General features: G+C 45.7%; 1 long non-coding RNA gene across 1 annotated transcript; it reads right to left on the bottom strand.

The window, feature by feature from the left end:
- Positions 1–8992: 8992 nt before the first annotated feature.
- On the bottom strand, positions 8993–10065 carry LOC146203697 (uncharacterized). The gene is made up of 3 exons (XR_014702436.1): positions 10010–10065; positions 9361–9469; positions 8993–9270 (listed from the first exon to the last, which is right to left on the bottom strand). It is a non-coding gene; the product is annotated as an uncharacterized LOC146203697 (long non-coding RNA).
- Positions 10066–11572: the final 1507 nt, after the last annotated feature.

Below are 11572 nucleotides of genomic sequence, written 5' to 3'. Positions count from 1 at the left end.
TAACAATAAAAAAAAAAAAAAAAAAACAGCGGTAGACACAATGTTGCTGAGTGAAGCAGCTGTTGGCGCTGAACTCCGCTCACTTACTGGCCGCCCAGCATTAGCCAGGAGCCCTGTGGGAAGCGCAGCAAAATATTTTGCGGCGCATGACAAAACCTACAATACGCGGTGGGAGGACGTATTAACGAGTTTGTTTCTCGATAACAACCACACTGAGGTAGCGCTTGCAGGCGAAAATGCAGTTCACAGCGAGCAAAATGGATGCGCACAATAAAGGAGCGGTCTGTCGAAAGGATTTTTGCGGCAACGTAAAAATGACGTGAGCGTGAAAACAGATGTTTAGCAGCGCTAATTATGATGCCTGGATAGTATTTATAAGTAATTGTGGCGGGAAAACGGAAATATAAACGATAGAGAGGAAAGCGCTGGCGCTTGTATTAAAGGGGCGCCGTACGTGACGTTCTCCAGATCATTAACAAGGTCAATGCCACTAATTCCAGCCGGCCTCTAGGTTCTTTACACCTTCCCGATGCCATAAAGCACAATAATAACGGTGAAATCATAGCGTCTAATATTTTAATCTGCTTCAATAATTAGTTTTGGCTCCTATGTGAGCGACACATGACGGCGAAGGTCGTTAACGGACATGACGTCTTCTCGCTTAGGCGCTACTTCACTCATTGGTTGAGTATTATAATCATTATAGTCGAATGTTCAAGTTACTGTGCAAAAAACCAATAAAATGTATTTTAGTTTCACGTGTTCTTGAAGGGCTTGCAAAGATCGGAACTGTAAAATGCGGTGTTGTCAGCAAGCGGTGGAGAGTCTACCAGTCTACTTCTGTGATGATGGCTTTGCTCCTTGTAGTGGGTCTTCTGGTGTGGCCTTCTGCCTTCTGGCGCGGCGGAGCCAAAAATGTTCAATAAAAGAAGAGAAAAAAAAGAAAGAAGTCCGCCAATTCGTTGTCCAGGCTCAACGGTCACAGGCACAAAGGTCACACAGCCGTCATCAACCGCCGCAGGGCTCCCCGTTGTCACCATAATTCGAGATGCCGCTTTGTGACTTCCCCTCCCGCAGGCTCATCAAATCCCTAGACAGCTGAAAACATAGAGTTAATACAGTCTTTGTATTAACTCTATGGCTGAAAACATTTTGATCTTGGAGGTCGGCAAAATCGCTGAAGGGACTGACTCTAGCTGGACAGTCCAAAATCACGTGGATGATTGTTTCTGCCGACGCTCCACAGGTGGCACAAGTTGTGTCGGGACACTCGTGGAGCACTAGTGGCACTAGCAGCAAGTGCAGCGAGCTTCCGCCAACAGGCCACGGTTCATGGAGTTGTCATATAGCCGTTCCCGGCAGATGACCTCCTTGCTGGCCCTGTACAGGTGCAGAGTAGGCTTCGCCTTAGCTCCTGCACGCCATTTTTCCGTCTCCGCCTTTCGCACAAGTAGCGCTCGAGTGACCCGTGGCAGCAGCAGCGATGGAAGGAGGCGGAGCACCAGAACGACGACTCATATTGGCTGACCGTCGGATCTACCTCGTCGACACCCCCTCAAAGATGGTGTGGAGCAGTGTCTGGTGGGCTAGGCTAGCTTTTGGCAGACGGAGAAGCCGGTCTTCATAGCACAGCTTCACAGCGTCGTTACTATGATAATGACGTACGCTGCCAAAAAGCGCGGCTACAGTTGGACTGGCAGTCATGGTGGATGGCTTCCGATACGTCAGCAGAAAGCTGCGCTTCTGATAGGTTCCGCCCAAGTCGAGCGCTGGGCGAGCGAAATGGGAAAGGGGCTCCCTCTCACACCGGCTCAGACGCGCTGTTTTTTTTTTTTTTTTTTTTTTTTGTATTTGGAATTTTATAAACCGAATAACTCTCGTTTCCACGCGCCGATTTTTGTAATTCTTTTTGAGCTGACGCCAGCACAATGCAAATAACTCAGAGGTTGCCTAGAATTAGCAGCCTGACGAACGTCACTGTGCCCCTTTAAAGAGTTCATGAAATTAACGGTAGCCACCGAGGCTAATGCAAGTCATAATACTGATAGACATCGAATGATTCATCAATCTCGCGCAAAAATTTTATTGCGAAAGCAATACTACTCACACTTTCAAACCTTCGCGTGACCAGGCCGCAGTTATGTCTTACCCATGTGACGTGACGTCACACCCCACGTGACACACAGGCTAGCAGGAGCTGCCAACTTGGGTCTCTCGTTTCACGTGGGACGGTTATGTCAGAATCAGCCTGCTAGGACCCTGGCATTCATGTTACCCCTATAGGCCACGAAGGCACGTTCATATGGGTTGGTTAAAGCAGGGCTTTATATGTGGGCTGATGAAGAAGAAAAAGAAGAACGCTCGGTCATCGGCAGCTAATGCTTGCGCTCAATATTTGGTTCAGTAGCATTGAACCCTTGTAATTTTATTTAATCAAGCTCACATAGAACCAGAAATAGCAGCTATTAGGGACGCAGATGCTCAGTGGTAAGTAGCAGCATAGTCCTTGAATACTTTTCGAGTAGCAGTGGTTTAAAAATGGAGCAAAAATTTAGTGGTGATTGCAGCAAATAGCCGTTTACCACCGAGTTTATAGATCGGCGGGAATGAGACGCAGAGATGGTAACGAATCACGTTTAGATCGGAATTCCGTATATTGGTAGGGTTATAAAAGCACTACGAGCCGCACAACGCGGTAGGTCTAGCTCAGGTGCTTGCTTTCTCGATGTATGCAGAAAATTGCAGTGTATAAGTAATCGAAAGTGCGTTTTTGTTAGCATTTATTCAGCTGTCGCGCATTGTACCCTGACGTAGGTGCAGTTGCGGCTTCTGCCGAGAAATGGCCACGCCGCTTTGTGCTGCCGCGACAGGCCAGAAGTTGTTGCAGTCAAAGAAGAGGGCTGCATCACGCAGCACGAGCATTTTGAGAACATATGTTGTCACCCGGAAGTACTCAGGGTGATGTACTGGGAGATGAGAGCGGACGGAGTCGACGTTGAGGGGCCGAGGAAGTGCACTGGTAATCAGAAGTGCATCGCTATGCACTTCTGTTATGTTACGCACAGTTATGCTTCACCCTAAACCGTGGCTTTTTCAGGGCGTATCGGTACACGGCCTACCGGCCGTTCACACGGTGGATCTGATGGATGCTCGGGAGGGGAGAACGCGTCGTCACATCAGATATCACGTGCACATTTACAGTCAGCCTTTTGTAAAAGCCCATTTATTACTTATTGTTGACATCTCATTATCACTGTCCTACTTTTTTTGATGCCTCTGGCAGGGCTTCAGCACGCCTTGAGGATGACATCAGGGCCATATTTTTAAGCTACACCAGTGTAGCAAACCTCCTATACCTACAATGGTTTTTTGCTTCACTAGTGTAGCTGGTGCAGGTTTAAAAAGTGGTCCTATCGTCAGCAATAAGATGACATCGGCCCTGAGATATGTGTGCTTTATGCATTAAGTGTTGCATGCATGCCCTTCCAGCTTTTGCTCAGCCTCTGAAATAAAGCCATAACCTGCACAGAGTACAACCTGTACTTACTTCATTGACATTAAATGAAAATTTTATGCCATGAGGATGTGAGTATATAGCACTGGATTGTCTGCCATATTTGTATGTACAAGATGTACTGCAGGTGTCAAGTCATTTTTTATTGCGTAAACACCCACCAAGATTTTCCTTCTTTTTTGTTCTCTCCAATTCCATCAGTGTCATCCTCGATGCATAAAGGTTCCTTCGAGTTCGCTCTCCCACGAAGTTGTGATGTAATCACAGGCAACTAGCTGACAGCTCGAAATTTTGTTGATGGCTCTTATACAGGATGTTAAACAGGCACTGTGTGATAGTTGCATAGTCCTGGGCCATGTTGACTACTGAACTGAGGAGAATGCACATATTTTGGGCAGGATCTGCACTGACCAAACTGGGTCATGTGCACCATATTTATACCTTTTGAAACCTCGACGTTTTTGGACGCCGGAACGGCAAACTAACCTTCTCACATCTCTCCACTCCTTTATTGCTTAGGGTGGGTAGTGCACAATAGGTTTCTCTTGGCGCCTACGTTGGTATGGCACTACTGGTGATGCTGCTTACTAGGGGGAACGGAGTAGTAGTCCTCAAGCGTGCAACTAGACTGCCAAAAGCCTGGCCTAATATGGAATCTAATATGGAATTAGCCTTGGAAGCAAACTGGATCAGCAGGCTGTGGAATGATTCCAGTGAAAACGTCTGGACATCCGGAGACAACTGACGAATGCCGTGCAGCAGCGAAGGGGAGCCTAAAATTTCCTTCAGCTGCTGGAAGGCTTCTGAGTCTTGAAAATAATGAAATCATTTCAAGACAAATTAGCATTTCATTATTGCAGCCTAGAATGCAATATTGAATAAACACTGAAGAAACAGCGTTCAAAACCAGCTCTTACTTGGTCTCATCCAGTTTCAGTTTCAGAGAGGGCCGTACACTAATTCATTATAAGGTCCCTCATGACTGGCATGTTTGTTGCAGATGTGGTTGAGCATGCTGAGCCACATGCTCACCACCAAATCCCCATTCCCAAGGTCCATAATGGCCACCCAGTACAAGTGGTTGATAATGTTGTCGATTCACCATTCAATGCTGGGGTTCTTCCGACTGCAGGCCCGTAGTTCTTTTTCTGAGGCCTAGAAAAATTTGAAAAATGTCCTGTTTGCAAAGTCTCAAATAGCTCTCTTGCAATAATAATAACAATGGGTGCTAATTACTAACCTTTGGCAACATGGCATACGTCAAATCTGTGGCTTATTTCTGGCTTTTCTTCTCTACAGAAGCACCTGACACCAGGATGCCGATCTGAAGATGAAAAAAAGAACAAGCAAGACACCATGACTGCTCAGAAAGACGTTCTTCGGGGGAACCAGCTAAACATGAAGGCAAAGCAGTAGAGGTTTGGCTTGGTTTCTGGGGTTCAGCATCCCAAAGTTACTTGGGTTATGAGCGATGCCATAGTGGCAGACTCAGGAAATATCGACCACCTGGTGTTCTTTAACGTGCAGTGACATCGCACAGCACACGGGTGCCTTGCTTTTCGCCTTCAAAAAGCGGCCGCTGCGGCCAGGATTCCATCCTGCATCTTTGGGCACAGTAGTCGAGCACCATAACCACTGCGCCACCTCAGCTTTTTTTTTTATTGCATGGGACAACTTCCGTAAAAAAAAAGAAGCTAAACTCCACTTACTTAAACTTGTCCATGTCTGAAGTTACCGGCTGCTTAATACGAGCCTGCCATATCCCTAGCCTGATGGGGTTGTGTTTGTAAAAATGATCCCGATTAAACCTAGATCTAATGAACCTCCATGTAATGAATTCCTTTATATTCTTATGGAGATGAGTCTAGGAGAGCCAGGAAAAAGAAGAAAAAGGAAATCGAGGCGTGCACGTTTTGTTGGACCTTGTCTTGTGATGCGTGTGCTGCTGCCCGCTGGCTGTGTGAACCTGCCTGAGTGTCTTGTTACTTACAGGCGTGACAGGCACTCTCGAGACATTAAAGACTCGTAGCATAACGCCAAAATTTGGGTAGCTAGCCAGCATTCCAACTGTGGCAAGCATTGAAAATAGCTTCACGGACTTGTCACCGACAGTCCGGCAAACAGTTTGCAAGGAGCTACTGCGGTTCGAACCGTCTGCATGGTGTCCACCATCTGTGCCTACTGACGTTACGGTTCCTTTAGATGCTCCCGCCATGCTCCCTTTGATGTCTAGGATGAACTTCACTCACACCTACAGCCTAATTGCTCGTTTCTGCCGCAGTCGTCCACTGACCCACTATGATCGTCCAATCAATCGAGCTTAGCCATGTAATTTTTTCTACGGTTCTTCTTAACAATGGCCCCTATCTTCATTCGATTTTCCGCAGTAAGATGGACCATGTCATCACTCTCCTGTTTCTGACTGCAACTTCTCATCACCGTCTGCATCTTCTGCATGCTACCTTTTGTCATCACGGCCACGGCGGCGGTCTGTATCGCCTGTACCGGAAAACTAGTCAGCGTGGCCTCTGTAGACTGTGCGCTGCCTGTAGAAATTCCTTCATTTGTCATAATGGTAAAGAACTATTTCTGTGCTCATCGATGGTGTGGCAACAGTGGCTTTAGTGGAAACGGGCCATCCATTTCTATTATGAGTTTATCATTTAAGCAGCGCTTATGTCACAAAATTATGTTTACTATATGGGACAAAATTGAATTCAAGGTGTGGATGGTGAGTTGTGCCATTTGGGAATGTACAGTACTACAGTGTGCCTTGGTGGAACGATATTCACAGCAGAGTTTGCAGTGCTTTCGTAATGCACACGTGTGATTCTCGGTATTGATTTTTTGCCATGTTGCCTATCTCCCTGGTGAGTTAGTCTGGCTTTGGCGTCCAACGTGGAAGTGAGGCTTAAGCCAAAAAATGCTCCTACATATGGTTCCTACAAAATGGTTTCTACATATTCTTGGAATAAAAATAGTGAACTTACTTATTGGATTGTGCACCTCACCAAAAGTAGCCGACATTCAGCATGCACTGAGGTTACCCATGACTGAAACCTTGCCATCGTCGTCCTGATGAGTGACTTGCCTGGAGGGCTTCATCTGCGATGGCAGAAGTGTTATGGAGATCAAGAAGAATTAAGGAGAGCCAGCAAAAGGAAGAGGAAATCGAGGTGTGTGCAATCCATTGGACCTTGACTTGTGGTGCCTGTGCTGCTGTCCGCTGGTCATGGGAACCTACCCTGCCAAATCTGCTAGAAGGTCTCCATGGTCATGTTACAAGCGTGGCAACATTGCAAAGTTTCTGTAATCCCTGATATCGCCTCCATCGAAACGTATGCGTTTGCAAACTCCACGTAATGGAGTTGTTGCGGTGATCGACCTTGAAATGATGAACTTACCATCCTAACTATCCATTAACTTTTTTTCTTTATTTCCTCAATAATTTCTTGTAGTCCTGATCAGTTGAGACAGACAGTGCACTTTCTAGTTCCATTACTTCGCTGCCTGCAGTAAACTGCTATTGCTTCTGAGACTATTCAACATTACTTTAGATGTCTTCTATGATATGCTTCTTCCATACACTAGTTGCACTCTACCTGTTTGACTGCTGATCTTTCAGCTGAATTAAACGCATTATTTGTCTCGCATACTTGCTTTATTTTCTCAGCACCGTTCTTTTGCTAGTGAAAAACTGGACCTACCTGGGATTTACCCCGAAGAACATCCTGCGCGCAAGGTGGATGCTCGCCCCTCGGGCAGAGCTGTGTGATCATTGCGTTATATTCATAAGTAATAAGAACACACCTCTTTAACCACAACTTGCTCAGTGCGGACAATCTTGCCAACTTGCACGGCCAGCAGGCTGAAAGTACGGTACTTGGCGCAGTATCATGGCGAATCACAGCGACCATCACCAGTAAGGTTGAGCTGCGCTCCTTTAATTTCAATTGCCAGCGTAGGCTGCTGCTCCTGAAACAGCTGCAGGCAAGACAACAAACATTCATTAGCCTTCTTCAATTATTAAGCAGATTACTTAATTTGTTAGAAATGCATGGGAGCAATATTCTACCGAGTAAGGAATCCATATTTTAGTATTTTACAGTCGTGACTACCTCGAGTGTGCTGGTGAGTAAAGATAGAATTGTAGGTGTAAAGCATGATGCAAAGCATGGGTCTCGAATTTACTTTTATCACCCATTCATCCCAATTCAACCCTTTGGATATCGTGTAAACTTAATGAATAGCAGCACAACAAAGGGCAGGAATATGATAGCTACACATTCCCTCCAGACCTCTTCATACACCTTTGTATATGCATCTTCTATACATCAATTAGATGCTACCTCCATAACTGCTGACGCTGAAGACATGTTTTTGCAGCATCGTAAAAGTGACAGTGGCACAGCAGTGATGTCAAAATATTGTGCAGTGTCTGAACTATAATTTTATAATCTGCACTGCAACATTGTCTTCTAATGCAAACAATTGTTCACTATACTCTGCGCTCGCTGCTGTATGCAATGGAGCCATGCATCCATAAACCATTAGCTTCTGCGATGTTGTAATGTAAATAATTTTAAAAAGTAAAATTCTGCCACATTCTTGCAAGGCAACATTCACATTTGCTTGACCAAGGCAAACATTACTGTAGAGTGATCCACCAGTTTTCATGTGTTGTCTTTCCCTGATGAAACTGGTAAGAGATGCAAAGCTTTAAAGCTGTTTAGAGCATGCCCGTACAGAAGCATGCAGCCATACCTCGTTTACAGCAGGCAACAAATAGCCACGCTGGTAGTTGTAAAAGGTATGCTCGCTGATAGTCTGGATCCTTGTCAGCCTGAAGCAGTGCAGTGATGCAGCTGCTGGACACCCAGAAAACAGGATGCCCGCAGCGACTAAAAGGTTTTCAGCTGCATTTCCACCCACAAGTGGCTGGCTGTTTCATGCACGCTCATGCCCTTGTGGACATGGTATGCCAACTCTGAGCAGTGTGCCCACAACAGTGAACTCACTGTGGCATGGTTGGCAGCAGGTACGACACATGCCCACCAGCTCCCGCAGGCACCTCTCGAAAACAATGAACTTCGGTCACCTTCGAGGGATATTTCTGCACGGTCACTGAAATTAAATAGTATTCTATTGCACTCCAATTCTTACGCACTCATCTGAAATTATTGTCTTGCAAAATAAAAAGGTGGTTCTGTTACTACTTTGCTCTGTTTTTAGGATTTCACAGTTAATGAACTCTAATAATCTTCGAAATACAAACACTCATGGTTACTTGCATATTTTTGCAAATCTAACAAAGAAATAAAAAGTGAGGAGCTTGCACCATAGCACACAAATGTCTTCAGCGCTATGCCTTCACTGAAATGCAGGCACTGAGGTCAGCGTCTTATTCAGTTCAATGTCCACGTGCCAAACCATGTAACCACACAGTCACCTTAAAGACCATATTCAGATTATGCGCTATATGTAATGATACAGTTCCCAAACCTGCCAAAAGTTAATTGTGTCAAATAATGGCATGTACATGGTGTCACACTCTGCAGCTGGCTCCTCTTCACTTGCCTCCCTATCGAAGCTTTTTTCTGCTGTGTCTGGTTTAGGAGACAATGGCTGTGGTGTTGAGGCACCCTGTGCCCTAAAGCTGGGTGGTATTGGAGACAGTGGTGCAGGCAGGAGTGCAGGTAGCTCGGTCTGGGTCTTCACCACAACCAAAATTTTCATGTTTAGGTTCCCCTGCATGGCTGCCAAAATTTTCAGCATTCATTAACACATCCAGATAGCAATTCTAAATTTTAGTATCTCCTCGCATTTTTTGCATTGCCCATACTTACCAGAAGACTGATACTGATGTGTGCAGTTGGGTGCTTCAAGAAACTGTTCTGCAGTCTGCGTTGACACAGTGCACCTTGCAGCAGAGCATGTGCATAGTCGAACTGGCTCCTAGAGAAAAACAGACGTACTCATCTAAAAGCTGTGAGCTTATGGCCTGTTGAATTGTTTTGGGTACTTGAGGAAGAGCAACATAAGCTAATGCTGCTACCCTTACCTTTCATATGCATGCTCATGAATTCCTCTTACAGACAGGGCAAAGAAAAGCTCCTATAGAGAGAACTTATACCTGACATTATAAATAGCTGAGAACAAGCAATGCCATAATTTCTTGCAAGTGCTATAGCAAACTGTGGAATATGTTCTGATCATTGCATATCATGTGTCAGCCATGTGTAGGAAAGCAGGGGAATACCAGCACATATGGACATTCAAGTGTTGGACCTTGCATTATTTTCCTCGTGCCATGAATTAGCAACTATCAGTGTACAGAACGAACAAAAAGATGATTGTTTGTTTTGTGTGAAGCATATATTTTGCTATAATGCTAACAGAAACTGTGATACCTCAAGTATTGATTAAAATATATCTGTACTAATGACCTAGGACATAACATGCATGGCAAGGCAACCAATGTGTGCTGCAACTTACTGCTGTTGAGGCTTCACATATGCTTGCTACTACAGCCCGTGGTTGGGAGCGGGGCTGTAAGCAGTTGGGAAACAATTATACTGTTCACGTGTATAGCGTATTTAACAAGTTATAGGCTGCCTAATTTCTGTAACGTAGAAAAAAAATTGTCAAATAACAAAATTGAAAACATGGGCGACCAAAAACGCTTGAGAAGCGGTGGTCAAAAAACATGCGAGGATAAGAGGATACAAATGCTAAGTTTTCTTCATGCAATATTTATATTACAAAAAAAAAATTCATTTATTTCTCAAGCAGCGATGCAGGAAGCGACTGGAAGTCAACCTGCTACCGATACAATCGGCAGTGTTCATCAGTACACCACAGGCATAGGTATACGTAAAAAAATATCTTAATTTTCCATTGCGCGGTTTTGTTGCCAGAGGCGTACTGTATTACAATGCAGGCATCATCATGTAGTCACGTTATCTCCCGAGAAACCTGCACCGTTTGCGGCCGCGAAGAACAATGCGTACAGCAATACAATTACTTCAGTGGTTGGCAGAAAAAATTAACGTCGGCAGGGCTGTCGGCTTCAACCTCAGCTTCATCAATCTCGCCCCTGACCTCTGCACGAACTTGGGGTTGTAGTTGTAGTCGTGAGGCGAAAATTCCGGCCGCAGACGTGGGGTTCCGGCGTTTAATTGTCTGACTGGGGCAGTCCGATGCGCTGGAGCCAGGCAACTCGCGCCCCTTCATCTTTCGGCAGCGAGTGGCGAAGGGTAATACCTTGCCGGTCCCTGGCTTTGCAGCCGACGACACAACAAGGTGTATTGATTCCGATCGTGTTTGCGATGGACGTCGCGACAGAAATCACTTCAAAGGTAGCTCCGCCACTTCCGAGATCGACCGCGGGAAGCTCCGGATTCAACAGCGGCGCCCACGTGAGGTACAAGCAGTACAAGCAGACGACAAGACGGAAAATCAGAAGTGCTGCACTCGCATGCCCCATGCACAGTAAACCTACACGCAAATGGCTTAATTTCTTTCTTAAATGAGAAATTATTCCGAAAAAGTAAAAATGTATAGTATCTAGCGCTTTTGTTTTTGTAACTGCAGGGTGGTGACGTTGGCATGGCAAACCAATTAAAGCCCCTCAATAAACTAAAAGTAGCGCCAACATGTGAAGTTTGCCGCCCGCCTCCTCTCCTGCGCTCTCCTTCGTCGTTCGACCCTCTCATTGGCCGAGCGCCGTCACGTGCGCGCGCGCGCTTTTTTTTTTTGCTGGGCGTGCAGCTTCCTCCTTTCCAGCGGGGCGGGCGGCGCGCGCGCGGCACATATCGCCGTGTGTTTTGCTGCCACGCGGACTGCTACTAAATCGTTCCCGCTGGCTATTTAATTTTTTTTTTTTTCAAGCATGTTGCGCTCTTTGGCCGGCGGCTGATAGAAGCACGGTGGTGAAGGCGAGTTCAACCAACGCAGACATCGCGTACAAATGGTGTCACGCACTGACAGTTGAAAACGAAACCGTTTCAGCGCAAAATATAAAAAAAACTGCTACCACGCTTCTCATGTTTCATGGTA

The sequence above is a fragment of the Amblyomma maculatum genome, chromosome 1 (genome assembly GCF_055883805.1).
Source record: "Amblyomma maculatum isolate TAMU_Amacu chromosome 1, ASM5588380v1, whole genome shotgun sequence".
In the NCBI taxonomy this organism is placed as follows: Eukaryota; Metazoa; Arthropoda; class Arachnida; order Ixodida; family Ixodidae; genus Amblyomma; species Amblyomma maculatum.
Note: the sequence above shows the minus strand (reverse complement) of the source record. Positions and strands in the feature narration are given on the sequence as shown.